The following is a 17,244-nucleotide window of genomic DNA, read 5'->3' as shown; positions in this document are numbered from 1 at the left end:
TACTCCCAGTAAACACCTTGACCTTTTTCACCCACAGCTGCCCTAAAGTCCTTGAAGATATGGGCTCCTTACTTCCCTATTTGACTAACGCATCCCAAATCCAAATCATGATCTGTTTGTAGATGGCAGCTCTTGTATGACCTCTGAAGGTTACTGTCAGGCAGCCTATGCTGTAGTCTCCATAAGCAAGGTGTGAGAAGCAACAAAACTTCCCAAGGGCACGACCTCACAAAAAGCTGAGCTTATTGCCCTGATGAGAATCCTACATCTAGCTAGAGGCTTGACTGCCAACATTTAAACAGATTCTAAATATGCCTTTTTAATTGCTCATTGCCACACAACAACAAAAGGCTCACCTATATTTAATAGCAAGCTGATTACTCTCCTGTTAAAAGCTCTTTAACTACCCAAGCAGGTCACTATAATTCACTGCAAAGGACGTTGGTCAGATTCTTCCCTTATCACCAAGGGAAACAACAAAGCAGACCATATAGAAAAAAACTTTGGTCTTGCAATCACAACAATAACAATAGACCACTCCTATACTGTTTCCACCATTACAGATCTCCACCCAAAATACATTATGACAAAAAGCAGTCTTTCCTCCAAAATGGAGGCTGCCTAATTCCCAGCAGATAGACCATGGTAAATGTCAAAGCAGTTTTGCCTCAAGAACAAGAAGTAGATATTGTACTGCAGGTACATCAGTCCCTATTTATAGGAAACAAACCTCTTTTAAAATTTCTCCAACCTTTGTTTCATTCCTCTCCCCTGACCCAGACCATTGAGTCAGTGCAGGACAGTTGCCTTATTTGTAAACTAGTGAATACTCACTCAGGGGAACATCTGCCTCCCGCCCCCCCCCCCAATCCCTGCCATAAACTCCAAGGCCACATACCTGGCCAGGATTGTCAGATTGATTTTGCCAGTATGCCTACCCACAAGAAATATAAGTGTCTCCTAACTATGGTAGAGACCATCTCTGGATGGGTTGAAGCCTTCCCCACCTGGAAAGAAACAGTAGATGAGGTCGCTGAGACCCTACTCCAGCATATCATCTCCAGGTTTGTCCTCCCTACTTCTATACTGTCAAACAATGACTGTAGCTTCATCTTCAGAGTCACCCAGCAGGTATCTTCTAGAAGGTGCTCAGCAGACTGCTTTTGATAGGGATGCCAAGCAGCAATCACCATTTCAATTTCACCTAAGGCAGTTTCATCCTATGGATGACCTTTTCCTTGCTTCCTATATGACCAGGTCCACTCATACTGTCGGCAGTGGCCAGAGACATTTCGGGGTTATTCATATTGGATATACAAAATTCAGGATGTTTTTAATACCAACTATTTTTTTTTATTAAACAGGGAAACTTCTACTTTTACATTTCAGACCTCTGGAATGCCAGGTGGCAGGCTGAGGTTAAAGGAAAACTATACCATACTGGGTACCCAGTAGGGTATAGTTTCTTGCCCTCTAGCACAAAACACATAAACAGAGAATACATTCTAGATGCCAACACCAAGTACAGGTCTCCAATGACATTCTGCAAGCAGAGTAGACAATGATCTAGAGGGCTACAAACTATGCAGCCCCCTACCTGGGTCCGAATTATCCAAAGCACCTTACTATTACTTAACCAAAGTTAGATAGTGACTAAACTTTTCCATTGTTTCCTGTGTGCTTCTTTAAAATAACTTTTGCTAGCAGCAATACCAATCAATTTCTCTAGCCCAGACTCTACCCAAACACTTCAAGCCATTCCATCAGCCCAAACTGAGTGCTTCACCATTCTGGGACATATCTCCCTCTGGGAACCAGAGTCGATAAGCAGACTAAACCCTCTTGAGTCTGCTACATCACTTCCTTGTTCACACCCTTTACAATGGAACACGGGAACTGTATACACAATGTTAGCACAAACAAACACACTGTAGCTGAACCAGAACACATTTGGTGCAATGGGACCCTACACAGAGGCATAAATTCCACCACAAGGGGGCCCTGTTTCTCTGTAACAGTCATACCCCAGCTCATCTTGCATAGTGAATCTGAATTAATTGGCTCTTCCCTGCTCTCCAAATTAAAAGAACGGCATTTCTTCCAATGGTTGGGTTCAGTCTAGACTCTGCTGTCACTGTCAGAGGAATGGCAGGGAGAGCTCTTGGCCATACTATTATTTCAGCACAGGATTTTGAAGACCAGTTGCAGTTAGCCCTAGAAACAACATTGTCCTTCCTAACCTCCCTCCAACATCAACTGACATCACTGGCACAGGTCAGTTCCCAAAATTGGAGAGCACTAGATCTCCCGACTGTCCAAAAAGGGGCCACCTGCTTGTTCTTGAGAGAAGAATGTTACTACTATGTGAATGGATCAGATCTGGTAGAAGAAAAAGTCTCTAACAAAATTAGCTGAAGAGATAAACAACAGGCAAAAGACCACAATCCTTCTCCCAAATTGGCTTGAGAATCCATTTCTAACCTGGGTTCTTCCATTTCTAGGACCAAAAGTAATCATAAGCATATTACTAATTACATAACTAATTGTTCCCTACCTTTTTAACTTCTTACTTCACAGGATAAAAGAAAATGACCAACTTAATAGTGAATGAGCTACTGCTACACCCATATTCTACCCTGGCTATTGATCCCAACCAATCCAGGCCAGCCTCTAGGCCCCAGATCTTTGCCCCTGATCAGCAGGAAGTAGCTAGAATAAAGCTACATATCCCTTTTTTATCACTAAAGAGGCTGGGATATTAGGTCTGGACAGGGGGCAAAGAAGGAGAATGAAGAGTTCAAGGAATACACACATCAATAAGAAGAATGAATGGCCTCGCCCACCTGGCTGAACTAATGGATGAACCATAAATCACAATGTAATGTCTCACCTTTACTCCCTAAAGACCCTGTTATAAAAAAGCCTCCTCAATACACTCTCTCAAAGCACAACTTCCTCCTGTATCTTCAGAATGAGAAACCTTGCCTGGGAACTCCACTAATAAAGCTGCTTTTAAGCTTTCTTTCTTGTTCTCTGACCTCTTTCTTAAGTCTGCAGCCTAACACAAAGGAGATCAGAATTTTGACTATTTTCTGGCCTCTTTCCAATATAGCCTTTCAATAGCACCAGGATTTTCTAGCAGAGTCTAGGTTGGTTGGTTGGTTATTAGACACAACTTCTTATCTGACACTGTACTTTGAGAATCCAAGTTCACCTGCCATCCTGGGTGCCAGAGAGGAGTAATTTTTTCTGATTGATGAAAATGTGTAGAGTCTTATCATCAAATTAATTATTCTGTAAGTTTAACTTCTCAGTCTCTTAACACTTGAGGAATTCTTAAGAGCCAATACATTACTTGCACTCACAGGTATTTTTTACTAAAATATGAACAGATGTACATTTCTACATTGATAACATCTCAAGATGTTATTTCTTATTGTTTATTTTTCTGTGCAAAACTTAATTTCTGTTGTCATGATCTATACTGAATCATCTCAGTTCTCATTAAGCATCTAAGTTTCAGAAAACACCAGATATAAAAAGCAAGAACAATTTGTACACCTTCATGAAAAGTGTACATAAGACACAACACACGATAGATTTTTTACATTGTTTTTGGCACTGTTTATTCTAGGTCTCCTCTACTCAACACAGAGTCAAATTTTCCTTCTATTTTATAACTTGAGTGCATAGAAATCAGACTCTTAGTGAAATTAGGACCCTGACTCTTCTTTCAGTTATTATTCTGTACTTTTCTCATAGTCTCAGGAGATGGGGTTGCCTTAGACTGCTATGGTTTTTTGAATTTTTTTTAACCTACCAAGTTTGTATACATTAGCCCTTACATAGGATCTTCCCACCCCCGCAACCCATTCCCCTCCATCCATCAAACCATGTGGCACCATAATTACTCCCTTGCCCATCCCCACTTCTCTGCTCCCCCCCCTTAGATCCTCCTACATGTTATATTAGTTATCTATTCCTAAAATAATGGTCTTATACAGTATTTGTCCTTATGGGACTAAGTTAATTCATTTAGCATAATACTCTCCAGTCTCTCCCAAGTTAGGTAGTGATTTACAAAATCACTGATCCTGCATGCTGCATAGTATTCCAATATGTGAACGCACCATAGTTTCTCAAGCCATTCCATTGTGGTTGGACATTTTGGCCATTTCCATGTTCTTACAATGAATGGTGAAAAACACTGCTATTAATATTGGTGTACAAGTCTCCATTTGTGCCTAAGTTTTAATTTTCTTGGGGTATATTCAAAGCAGTGGAATAGCAGAGTTATAAATAATTTCTATGTTCAGATTTCAGAAGAAATGCCAAACTGCTTTCCTGAGTGGTTGTAACATTTTATAGCCCCACCAACAGTGTATAAGAGTTCCTATTTTGCCACATTTATTACTTGCTGTCCTGTTAAACTTTGTCAGTGCTACTGGAGTGTAATGGTATTTCATTGTGGTTTTTATTTTCCTCTTTCTTATTGCCAATGATTTTGAGCAGAGGAAAGAGACCTCAAATAAGCAAAGCACTTCTGAAAAACAAAAAACAAAGTGGGAAGCATAGCACTCCCTGACCTCAAAATCTACTACACAGTGGTAGTAACCAAACAGCATGGTACTGGTAGAATGACAGGCACATAGACCAATGAAACAAAATTGAAATTCAGAAATGGAACCAGCTATCTATGGTCAACTGATATTTGACAAGGAAATAAAACCTATCAAATGGGGAAATGATAACCTTTTCAACAAATGATTCTGGCAAAATTAGACTACTGCCTGCAGAAAGCTGAAATAGGATCAACATCTCACACCACACAAAAAAAAATTAACTCAAGGTGGATCAGAGACCTGGGATGAAAGCCCAAAACCATAACATTAATCAGAGACAAACTGGGATCAAGCATAGATGGCCTACTCTATGGTATAAGGATACCCCCAAATACAGCCAGAAATGCTCAATCTGAAGAAGATAAAATTGATAAATGGGACCCTCTAAATATAAAATTACTGTGCTCATGAAAGCATTTTCCCAGCAGAGTGAAAAGAAAACCTACTGACTGGGAAAAAAAAATTTGACAATACCATCTCCGACAAGGGTCTCATCAAAAGTTTACAGAATCCTACAGGGTCTCCACAAGAAAAGACTTATAACACAATTATAAAATGGGCAAAAGACATGGAAATAATTTTCACAGAGGAAGATATTTATATGGCTAATATACACATGTATAAATATATTGTCTTTCAAATACTCTACTCTCAGAAAAGGTGAAGGCCTAGAAACATGTGTGGAGCACCAAACAGACTTCAAAATACTGTGCTAACTACCCACTGCCATTGAGAAGATTTAAACTGATAGTTAAATTCTGCTTATTTCTGATGTTATAAATATTTGTGAGAGGAGACTACCCATCGTTCTTCCTCAAGAAGAGAACCTGGTAGATTTAAGCTGACAACTTTTGGTTAGCAGCCTAATGTATCAGGCACTACAGCACTTGGATTCCTTTTGTTTATGGTGGTAATAAAAGCAACTAATATTTGTCATGTCAAGCTATGCATCAAGAAATTGTGTTATTCCTTGTTGTTGTTATGTGCCTTCAAGTTGCTTGTGACTCATAGTGACCCTGTGTACAAGATCACTAAACCCTGCTCTATCCTGTGCCAACCTCACTGTCTCCAGTACACCAACTCCCATTATCCCACTCACTGAATCAATCCTTCTCATTGAGGGTCTTCCTCTCTTGTGCTGTTCCTCCACCCTCCCAAACATGATGTACCTCTCCAAGGACTTGCAACATGCCCAAGGTATGTCAGATGAAGCTTCAGAATCCTTGCCTCCTAGGAGCAGCTCAGTTTCATCCTCTCCAGAACAAACCTGTTTGTTCTCCTAGCAGTTCATGATTTATCCAACACTCTTCTCCAGCACTAGAGCTCAAAGGCATTAATTCTCTATCATTCCTAGTCATTGTTCAGCTCTCTTTCCCATAGTACGCATTTGCAAAGACTATGGCCTGTATCAGGTAAACTTCAGTCTCCAGCCTTACAGTATTGCTCTTCATTCAGTAATCTGGAGAGGTCCCGGACAGCTGACTTTCCCAATGCAATTGATTTCCTGGCTGCTGGTACCGAGAGTGTTGATTGTGGAGCCAAGCAAACTAAAACTGTTAACAGTCTCAAGCTCTTCACCATCTATAATGATGCTTCCAATTGGCCCAGTGATGGGAATATTTCCCCCCCTTGATGTTGAGCTTCAATCCATATTGAAGACTGCAGTTCTTGACATTCTACAGCAAGCGCTTCAGGTCTTCCTCAGTTTCAGCAAGTAAGGTTGTGCCATCTGCATAATGCAGGTTGTTGATGATTTTTCCTCCAATTTTGATGCCACAATCTTCTTTGTACAGCCCATCACTGCTGACAATCTGTTCTGCATATATTTTGAAAAGGTATGGAGACAGAATACATCCCTGGCTGATACCCTTTCCAATTTTGAACCATACAATGTCTCCTTGCTCTGTTCTGATGACTGCCTCTTGGTTCAAGTATAGGTTTTGCATAAGCACAATCAAACGATTTGGGATTCCCATTCTTTTCAGAGTCAGCCACAGTTTGTTGTGATCTACACAGTCAAAAGTCTTTGCATAGTCGATGAAACACGGATAGACTTTCCTCTGGTACTCTCTACTTTCTGCCAAGATCCATCTAACATTAGCTATAATATCCCTAGTACCACGACCTCTTCTAAACCCAGCCTGCACATCTGTTAGTTCTCTGTTAACATGTTGATCTAGCCTGTTTAGGATATATTTCAGCAGAATCTTGCTTGCATGTGATACTAATGATATTGTTCAATGATTTACTCACTCTGTCAATTATCCTTTAAAAAACAGAAAAACAAATGAAATCTTCAATAAGACCAGGAGCTGGTTCTTTGAAAGGGTCAATAAAATTGACAAACAATTGGCAAACTTAACAAAAGTAAAGAAAGAGAAGACACAAATACTCAAAATAAGAAATGAAAAGGTGTTATTACAACAGAACAAGCTGAAATTAAATTGATACTGATAGAACATTATAAAAAAAACCCCCTATATGCCAGTGTTCAGTCATTTTCACACTCTGTTGGATCACTTTGTTGGGAATGTGAATAAATATGGATATCTTTCAGACATTTGGCCAGGTAGCTGTCCTCTAGATTTCTTGATACAACCTGGTGAGCATGTCCAGGGCTGCATTTGTTTGTTGGAATTTATTATCTGGTATTCCATCAATTCCTAGGGTCTTATTTTTGCCAATTCTTTCAGAGTGGCTTGAACTTCCTCCTTCATTACCATTGTCTCTTGGTCATATGTTGTTTCATGAAATTCTTTTTTGTCAGTCAATTCTTTTTTGCAGGAGGTCAAAGACTAGTCTTCAATACGTATCATATCTCAACATCAAGAAAACACAGATTCCCAGCAGTGGGCCAATTGGTAGAATCATTGTAGATGGAGAAGAGATTGAAATAGTTAACAATTTAATCTTGTTCAGATCTACAATCAATACTCTTGGCAACAGTAGTAATCAAAAGAAGAGTTACATTGAGAAAGTGTCCGTCAAGGACCTGTACAGGGTTTTAAATAGAAACAATGTTAGATTAAGGTGCACCTGATCCAGTCCATGGTCTTCTCAATTATTTGCTATGCATGAGAGAGCTGGATAATAATTTATGATGGCAGAAGAATAATGAATGCCTTTGAGTTGTATTGCTGGAGAAAAGTGTTGAACATACCATGGAATGCCAAAAGAACAAACATATCTGTCCTGGAGAGGTTGAACCCCAGTTGTTTCTTAGAGATAAGGTTTTTGAAACTCTGTTAGACATAATTTGGGCATGTTGCTCATGTGACTGGTCCTTGGAGAAGGATATCATGCTTAGAAGGGTGAAGATTCAGCCCTGGAGAGGAAGACACTAGATGAGATAGACTGACACAACGACTTGGGTAAGAGGAGCAATGTCTCAGAGACAGTGAGATTGGTTCAGGATCGAGCAGGGTTCAGAGCTATTTTTGGTAGATTTGCTATGAGTCCAAACTGACATGATGGCACAACAATAGCCACAAGAATACTGCAATAAATTTGAAAATCTGGAGGAAACAGATAAATAAATACCTAGCAACCCACACCCTACCCAGGTTAACATGGACAGAAATAGAACACTTGAACAAACCCACTACAAAGAGAGAAACTGGGTCAAAAAGAGACTCTCCCCCCCCTCAAAAGTCCTAGCCCAGACAGTTTCCTGGCTGAATTCTATCAAAAGTTAGAGAAGTGTTATCACCAATTCTACCTAAATTATTATTATTTTTTTTAATCTTTGTTTCAAATTTTATTCCCAGGCTTCTTCAGCTTATTTAGCTGCAAAGAACGAATTATATTTAAGCAGAAACTGAAAAGAGCCGCAATGTCCAAAAGGCTTGTTGGGCTTAAAAATATGAGAGATCTAGATTTTATCAGATCCATAAACAAAAAATTTTAAAAAAGTAGTCATAATATAAAATAGCAGCTCCAAGTAACTTCGTCACGTTTTATCTTCTTCAAAAGTTGACTCAAATCAGTTGGCCTCATTCTCTGCAGCCTCATCAAAATTCTCCACAAGATCTGGAACTTCACCATCATCTTCTCTAGTAGTAAGTGGTGCTTTTCCATCCACAGATTATCTGGGTAGGGCTTCAGCCAGTCTTCTTAAACTACTCAGGCTATCTGTGCCAAGCTGGTTTAAGATGCTGGGTACCATTTCTGTCAGCTGCTTTGTCTCAGCATGGCCAGTAATGATGAAAGTGTTAGCTGCCAGAGATGCCTGAACTTTAGGATTATTAAAGTGGATCACCGTTCCTTGCTCGGTAAACATATTCACCTCCACAACACCAGAGATATTGTTTACCCCTAAATTCTTTAAGGAGAACTGAAGTTTTTTGTCATCGGCTGTAGCTGTTCTATGAACCACCTTCTTCTCTCTGCTTGCAGTTCCTTTTCCACCAATGCGCACTTGTGCCTGCAGTTTGGCAAGTTTCTCCTGATTCATGATCGTTTCTTTCATCTTGTCAGAGAGGGAATGGGGCTGTGCAGGGACGAGGGCTGGCACTCAGGGGGTCTTTTGGCAGACCACCTGAGGTAGGCTGCACTTGAGGGGATGCAAGATGTCAGCTAGAGAGAGACCAGACTACCTAAATTATTTTTAAAAAACAGAAAAAGATGGAATACGGTCACAGTCATTCTATGATGTAAACATAACCCTAATACCAAAAAAAGGTAAAGATATTACTAAAAAAGAAAACCATAGAACAACAACATAGACTAACATCTATCATGACCATAGACACAAAAATTCTTAACAAAATCCAATAGAATCTCACTATCTCTATCTCTGTCTATACACACACACACACACACACACACACACACACACACACACACATATCATCATGATCAAGACAGATTCATAAGAGGTATGCAACGATAAACAATGGTTCAACATAAGAAAAGCAATCAACATAATGCATTACACCAACAAAACAAAGAACAAGAAACACATGATCTTTATCCATTGATGCTTAAAATGTCTTTGATGAAATCCAAGTCCCATTCTTGATTAAAACACTCAACAAAATAGGGATAGAAGGGAATGCTCTCAAAATAGTGAAAAGTATATATGCAAACCCAAGAGCCAATATTATTCTCAATGGAGAAAGGCATTCATTCTTCTTATGAACAGAAACCAGACAAGGATGCCCACAATCACCATTCCTATTCAATAATGAATTAGAAGTACTTTCCAGGGTAATATGACAAGAGAAGGAAATAAGAGGCATCCAAATTGACAAAGAGGTGGTAAAACTGCAGATGATGTGACAGTTACACAGAAAACCTCAAAGACTCTCAAAAAAAATTTTTTAGACTTATATTGTAGAGTGGAAAGATTCAAGATTAATATACAAAATATCAGTGGGTTATCTCTACAATAAGAAAGCAAGCACAGAAAAGGAAACTAAGAAAACAATACTATTTACAATAGCCAAACACCAGATAAAATTCTTGGGAATGAACCTAACTAGAGAACAAAGGTATGCGGTTCAAATCAACTAGCTGGGAGAAGGGTGGACAATTTCTAATACTGCAATTTACTGTCACTGAAAACCTACTACAGGATTAGTGATGGATTGGATCTGACTCAACAGCACACAACTACAACAATAAGAACAACAACAGAGATATAAAAAACCTTTATAAGGATAATTATAGAACACTACTATAAGAAACTATAGAACAATCTCACTGATTTCACATGCAAGCAAGATTTTACTGAAGATTATCCAAAAATGACTGAAACAGCACATCAGCAGAGTACTACCAGAAGTCCAGGCTAGGTTTAGAAGGGGTCGTGGTACTAGGGATATTGTAGCTGATGTTAGATGGATCTTAACAGAAAGCAGGAATACCAGAGGAATGTCTATCTGTGTTTCATTGACTATGCAAAGGCACTTGACTGTGTGGATCATAACAAACTGTGGCTGACTCTGAGAAGAATGGGAATCCCAGAACACTTGATCGTGCTAATGCGAAACCTATTCTTGGACCAGGAGGCAGTCGTTAGAGCAAGGGAACACTGCATGGTTCAAAATTGGGAAGGGCATATGCCAGGGATGCGTCCTATCTCCATACCTTTTCAACCTATATGCAGAACAGATTATCCGGGAGGCTGGGCTCTATGAGGAGAAATGTGGGGTCAAGATTGGGGGACGATTTATCAACAATCTGCGTTATGCAGATGACACAACCCTGCTTGCTGAAACTGAAGAGGACCTGAAGCACCTGCTGCAGAGTGTCAAGGACTGCAGCCTCCAATAGAGATTGAGGCTCAATGTCAAGAAGACAAAAATTCTCACCACTGGACCAACTGGCAGCATCAGGATGGATGGTGAAGAGATTGAGATTGTACACAGCTTTAGTTTGCTTGGCTCCACAGTCAACACTCTTGGCACCAGTAGCCAGGAAATTAACAGGTGCCTTGCCATGGGAAAGTCTGCTGTTAGGGACCTCTCCAAAGTACTGAAGATCAATGGTGTCTCTCTGGAGACTAAGGTGTGTTTGATACAGGCCATCATCTTCATAATCACTTGTTATGCATCAGAGTTGGACAGTGACCAAGGAGGATAGAAGGAGAATTGATGCCTTTGAGCTGTGGTGCTGGAGAAGAGTATTGAGAATACCATGAACTGCTAGGAAAACAAAAAGATTCGTCCTGGAAAGGGTTAAACCGGGTGGCTCCTTGGAGGCGAGGATTCTGAGGCTCTGTCTAACATACTTTGGACATGTTGTGAGGAGGGACCGGTCCTTGGAGAAGGACATCATGCTTGGGGGCGTGGAGGGACAGCGCAGGAGGGGAAGGCCCTCTATGAGGTGGATTGATTCAGTGACTGGGATAATAGGGATGGGAGTGTCAGAGACAGTGCGATTGGCACAGGACAGAGCAGAGTTTAGGTCACTATGAGTCACAAGTGACTCGACGGCACATAACAATAACAATACCACCACCAACAGCTCTAAGAAATAATACAATATAAGACCAACTAAATGGAAATACAATCCTTGTTCAATGAATATGGAGACTCAACATCGTGAAAATAACAATCTTATCAAAAGCAATCAACATGTTCAATGAAATTCTGTTACAAATACCAAACTTATTCTACAAAGAGACAGAATAAAAAAACCTAGTTGCAGTTTTATTTGAAAAGGAAAGACTCTGAATAAACAAAACTCTTCTGAAATATAAAAATGAAGTGGAAGGCATAGCACTCTCTGATCTCAAAATATACTGTACATCTGTAGTAACCGAAAGAGCATGGTATAATGACTGACACATAGACCAATGAAATAGAACTGGAACCCAGAAAGCAACCCATCTATTTATGGTCAATTGGTATTTGACAAGGAAACAAAACCTATCAAATAGCCAAAAAAGGCAATCTTTTCAACAAATAGTGCTACCAAAACTGGACATATACCTTCAGAAGACTGAAATAAGACCCACATCTCACACCATACACAAAAATCAACTCAAAGTGGATCAGAGACCTAAGGGTAAAACCAAAAACCGTAAGTATCAGAGGTGACAAAAATGGGACCAAACTTAGAAATCCTAGTCTATGGTATAAATTAACTGAGAAATATAGCCAGAAATGCACAACCAGGAGGAAATGAAATTGATGGGAACTTCTAAAAAGAAAGAATCTGTATGCAGAATCTGTATCCAACAGGGTGAAAGAAAACCCATACAGACTGGAGAAAAAAATTGACAGTGATATTTCAGACAAGGATCTCATAACTAAAGTTTACAGAATACTATAAGGCTTCCACAAGAAAAAGATTGACAATCCAAAACAAAATGGGGAAAACATTCAGATACATGAAGAAATGTTCAAAATCTGTGGCAATCAGAGATACAAATCAAACCAACAATAAAGTTCTATCTAATCCCAGTAACTAGCAAATTTTAATAGAACAGTAGCAATAAATGTTGGAGAGGATGTGGAGAGATTGGGACACTCATGTATTCCTAATGGGATTGAGAAAGGGTACAACAACTCTGGAAGGCAGTTTGGCATTTCTTCAAAAAGCTGAGCATAGAAATCTTTGTTGCATCATGTTGTTAACTGCCATTGAGTTGACTACAACTCATCGTGACCCTATGAACTCTGAGCCTTGCCCTATCCTCAGCCAAATTCACTGTTAAGAGCCCACTGCCACCGTCATCATGTCAATTCTTCCCATCCAGGGTCATCCTCTCCTTAGCTGACCCTCCTTATTGCCACACATAATTTCTTTCTCCAAGGATGGCCACTCCTGTCATGCCCAATGTATATGAAATGGAGTTTCAAAATCCTTGCCTCCCAATAGCAACTTGGTTATACCTTCTCTAGGACAGACTTAAAGGCATTGATTCTTCTTCTGTAATCCTTATTCATTGTTCAACTCTCAGCAATTGAGAGACTATGGCTTAGATCAGGTACACCTAAGTCCCTAGAATGATACGGTTGTTTACTTACAACTCTTGAGAGATCCCTGACAGCAGATTTTCCCAAAGCAACTTATCTTTTGACTTCCTCCCCGGTGTACCAAGGATATTGATTGTGGATCTAAGGAAGATAAAATCAGTAATGACCTCAATCTTTTCTCCATCTATCATGATTGTCATGCATCTGAGAGCTGGACAATGAATAAGGACAATGAACAAGGATGAAAAAAGAAGAATTGATGCCTTTGAGTTATGTTGAGGAAGAGTGCTGAATATCTCATGGACTGACAAAAGAACAAACAAATATATCTTGGAGAAAATGCAGCTAAGAAGCTTCTTGGAGGCAAAGATGATAAAGCTTCGTTTCCTATACTTTGGGCATTTTGTTAGAAGAGGTTATACCTTGGAAAGGGAGATCATGCTTAGAAAGGCAGAGGGTTGGTGAAGGATGTCATTAACCAGTTGGATTGACACAGTGACTACTGCAATGGCTCTAATGTGTCAGGAAGTGTGAGGATGGCACAGGACAGGACAAGGTTCAGATTTGTTTTTATAGGATCACTATGAGTTTTACTTAACTCAAGAGCATGTAACAATAATAATAATAATTTCGCTTATTTCATGCTGAGATGTAGTCTGTATTGAAGGCTACAATCATTGATCTTCTGCAGCAAACATTTTAAGTCCTCAATTTTACTGAGCAAGGTTGTTTCTTTTGCATAACACAGGTTGAGTCTTCTTCTAATCTGATCCCATATTCCTCTTCATAAAGTCCAGCCTCTTGAATGACTTGTCCCAAATATAGATTGAAGAGGTATGGAGAAAGGATGCATCTCTGATGCACTCCTTTTTTTTAATTTATTTTAAACCATGCAATGTTCCCTTGCTCTGTTTAGACAACAGCTGTTTGGTCTAGATTTTGCATGATTACAAATTAATGTTCTGGGATTCCAATTTTCACCCATGTTACCTGCCATCTGTTGTGACCTACAGAATCAAAAGCCTTTGCATAGACGATAGACATCTTTTTGGTATTCTCTACTTTCAGCCAAGATCCGTCTGACATCAACAGTGATATACCTAGTGCTGTAACTTCTCTAAGCCCAGCTTGTAATACTAGAAGTTCTCTGTCAATGTGTGGTTCTAGTAGTTTTTTCATAATCTTCAGTAGGATTTTGCTTGTATATATTAGTGATATTATAAATTTCTACATTCTCTTGGATCACCTTTTTTCAGAATAAATATAGATCTCTTCCAGTCAGTTGACCAGGTAGCTATCTTTCAGATTTCTTGTCATAATTTAGTAAATACATCCAAGGCTGTATCCATTTATTGAACTACATCAACTGGTATTCCATCAATTTATCGGGCCTTATTTTTAGTCAATTCCTTCAGAGCAGCTTGAACTTCTTCCTTTATTCCTATCTGTTCTTAATCATATTCTACTTCGTGCAATGGTTCTGTGTTAGCCATTTCTTTTTGGTACAGTGGCTCTGTATATTCCTTTATTTTTCTTTTGATGCTTCCTGGGTCATTTAATATTTTGTCCATTGCATTTTTCAGTGTTGTAGCTTGAGGTTTGAATTTGTCTTTCAGTTCCTTCAGCTTGAGAACTGACAAGTGACTTCTTCCCTTTTGCTTTTCTGACCCCATCCATATTAAATAAAAATATTAAACTTAGAAAAATAGTATTACAGTCATTCTGCACTGGGGAGTCATCAAGGAAAGGGATGTTGTTCATCTGAATAGTGTCTTTTACTTGAAGAAAACTTTGAGCCTCTGTTCAGTGATGTCAATGAGGGTGCATCATGAGGCCCATCTACTAGGAAAAAAATTGTTTTGGATTTACTTTTAAAGTTTTAAGCCATCATTATTTAGGTGCTGGAAAGTTGTGAGTCCCAGTTTTAGTAACTGGAGTTCAGATACATTGGCAATGTACATACCAATAAAGCTTCAAATCTGGCATTGTAAAGATATTTGAGCCATTGAGTAATGAGATGATATAAAGTTTTACCATGTCCATACGAATGAATGGAATGACACTTTTGACTTAGGTAGAAGTCATCATTACTCAATACAATCTGCTGGAGGTTTTAATGACACTGGGTTTGGATCTAACTTAATAAGAGAAATCATTTTTTTTTAACACAGTTTAATTTTTCAAAACAGTTTAGGTTTATGGAAAAATTGCACAGAATGTACACTGAGTTTCCACATACACTCATTCTCCCTTGCATATGGATTTCCATACTATTAACAATTTTTATTGGTGTAATCCATTTATTCATTAGAACTGATGAGCCAATGCTGATACAATGTCATTAACTAAAGGCCATTATTTTTACTAGGATTCACTGTGTGTTTACAGTGGGTTTTAACAATTTGTCACGCCATGCATCCTCCTGCACACTGTCATAAAGAATTGTTTCGCTACCTTGAAAATGTCCTGTGCTTCACAGATTCATCCCTCAGGAACTTTTTACTTGTCTTGTGGTCTATACGGATAGATTAGCAGAAGTCTTCATCTCATGCTTGAGACCTCATGCAGCCACAACTCATTTGTCACTGAAGGTGTGCGTGTTGCTGTGATTTTGAACAGGTTTTAGTGGAATCTCTAGACTAACATGGACTAGGAAGAAAGGCCTGAATATATATTTCTGAAATCAGCCAATAACAAAATTATGATTCAGAATGGCCAAACCTCCAAATGGTCATAAGGGTGGTGTATCCTAAGTAATATTTTGTTCTGTTTTTCATGAGTCACTGTCCTTTTACTCTGGTAGCAACTAACATCCACAGCATGTTCTTATCATACAAACAATAATTTTTTTAAAAAAAATTTAGGAAGAATAAGCACCAGTGGGACCAGCTAGTGAGGATGGTATTCATTGAATTCACAGTTACATTGTTGCCTATCTTGGACTAAGGTTCTCCGTTATAATAAAGGGCTCTGGTGGCATAGTGGATAAGGTACTGAGCTGCTAACTGAAAATTCAACAGTCTGATTTCACCAGTTGGTCCTCAGGAGGAAGATAAGCTTTCTCATTGAATAAAGATTTATAACTTTGGAGACCTATTGGACAGTCACTATGCATTGGAACTTATTCAATGGCCATAGTTTTGGTGTGGTTTTAGGGACAGATTGGCTCTAAGCAGTGACACATTCAATGCCCTGTTTCATATTTTCCACTCTGTAGACTCTCCAATTGATGGTTCCCAGACTTTGATGAATGTTGCTTATGCAGGTCCAATTTACCTATCTGGTTGGAAAAGTAGTATATACTGGGTTTTGTTACTTCCCTTTTTACATCAGCTGTCCACAGGCTGGCTTAGAGGCACTTCCTTCACCTAAAGATAGTGATTATTGTCCAAAGTCTGATGTTGGGGAAGGGGAAAGGTCAAATGAAGCATAAGGCTTTGCATTCCAGGCTGTAGCCTCTGGCCATGTGGTGAAATGCTGTAGACATTTCCTGAGGCATGACCAATTCTTCCTGTTTGCCAGGCAGATGGGCCACATGCCCAGAGCAGAACAGAGTAGAATCCAGGCTACTTTTTGTTTTTCTATTGCAGGTGGTTTAGCCTTGCCAGAAGGTTTTAGCAGTTATAATGACCTTCCATCTGATTTCTAAGGCCATAAATCTTAACAGGAGGAGGCTGCCTATCTTTCTCTTGATGAGCAATTGGTGATTTAAAAATATTAACTTCTTATTTAGTAGCTCAATACAAAACACATTACCCTCCCAGACTAAAAGGAATTAATGGTGATTTAAATATTGTCAGAGGGGATGCAATCTAATATGTTGCAATGTTTACTCCCTTTTCCCATAGATTTTGTTTATGGATTATTTCCTTATGACATTAGTAAATTTCTATGCTAAAACATTTAGAAAATTACAGTTAATTATGCAAAAAGGAAAATAATTCTTTTGCTATTTTAACCAGCTGGAGAAAACAATTACAAATCTGGTTGTTTATTCAATTCATCTGGTCTTTTTTTTCTGTGTGTAAATGTGTGTGTGTGTGTGTGTTTAGGCACACTGGAGTCCTTGGACATTACAAATGGTTTGATTGTTAACAGAAACGTTAGTGGTTCAAATGTAAGGTGCCTTGGAAGAAAATTCTGGTGATCTTTCTCTAAAAACCAGCCACTGAAAACCTGTGAAGCACAGGACTGCT

The 17,244-nt window shown here is 39.0% G+C and overlaps 1 pseudogene; it reads right to left on the bottom strand.

Annotated features, from left to right (window-relative positions):
* Positions 1-8,604: 8,604 nt before the first annotated feature.
* LOC102877432 lies at positions 8,605-9,090 on the bottom strand (annotated as a pseudogene).
* Positions 9,091-17,244: the final 8,154 nt, after the last annotated feature.

The sequence above is a fragment of the Elephantulus edwardii genome, unplaced genomic scaffold (genome assembly GCF_000299155.1).
Source record: "Elephantulus edwardii isolate Elephantulus edwardi_28Jun2011 unplaced genomic scaffold, EleEdw1.0 scaffold00146, whole genome shotgun sequence".
Classification (NCBI taxonomy): Eukaryota; Metazoa; Chordata; class Mammalia; order Macroscelidea; family Macroscelididae; genus Elephantulus; species Elephantulus edwardii.
This window is presented reverse-complemented; position numbering and strand designations above follow the sequence as displayed.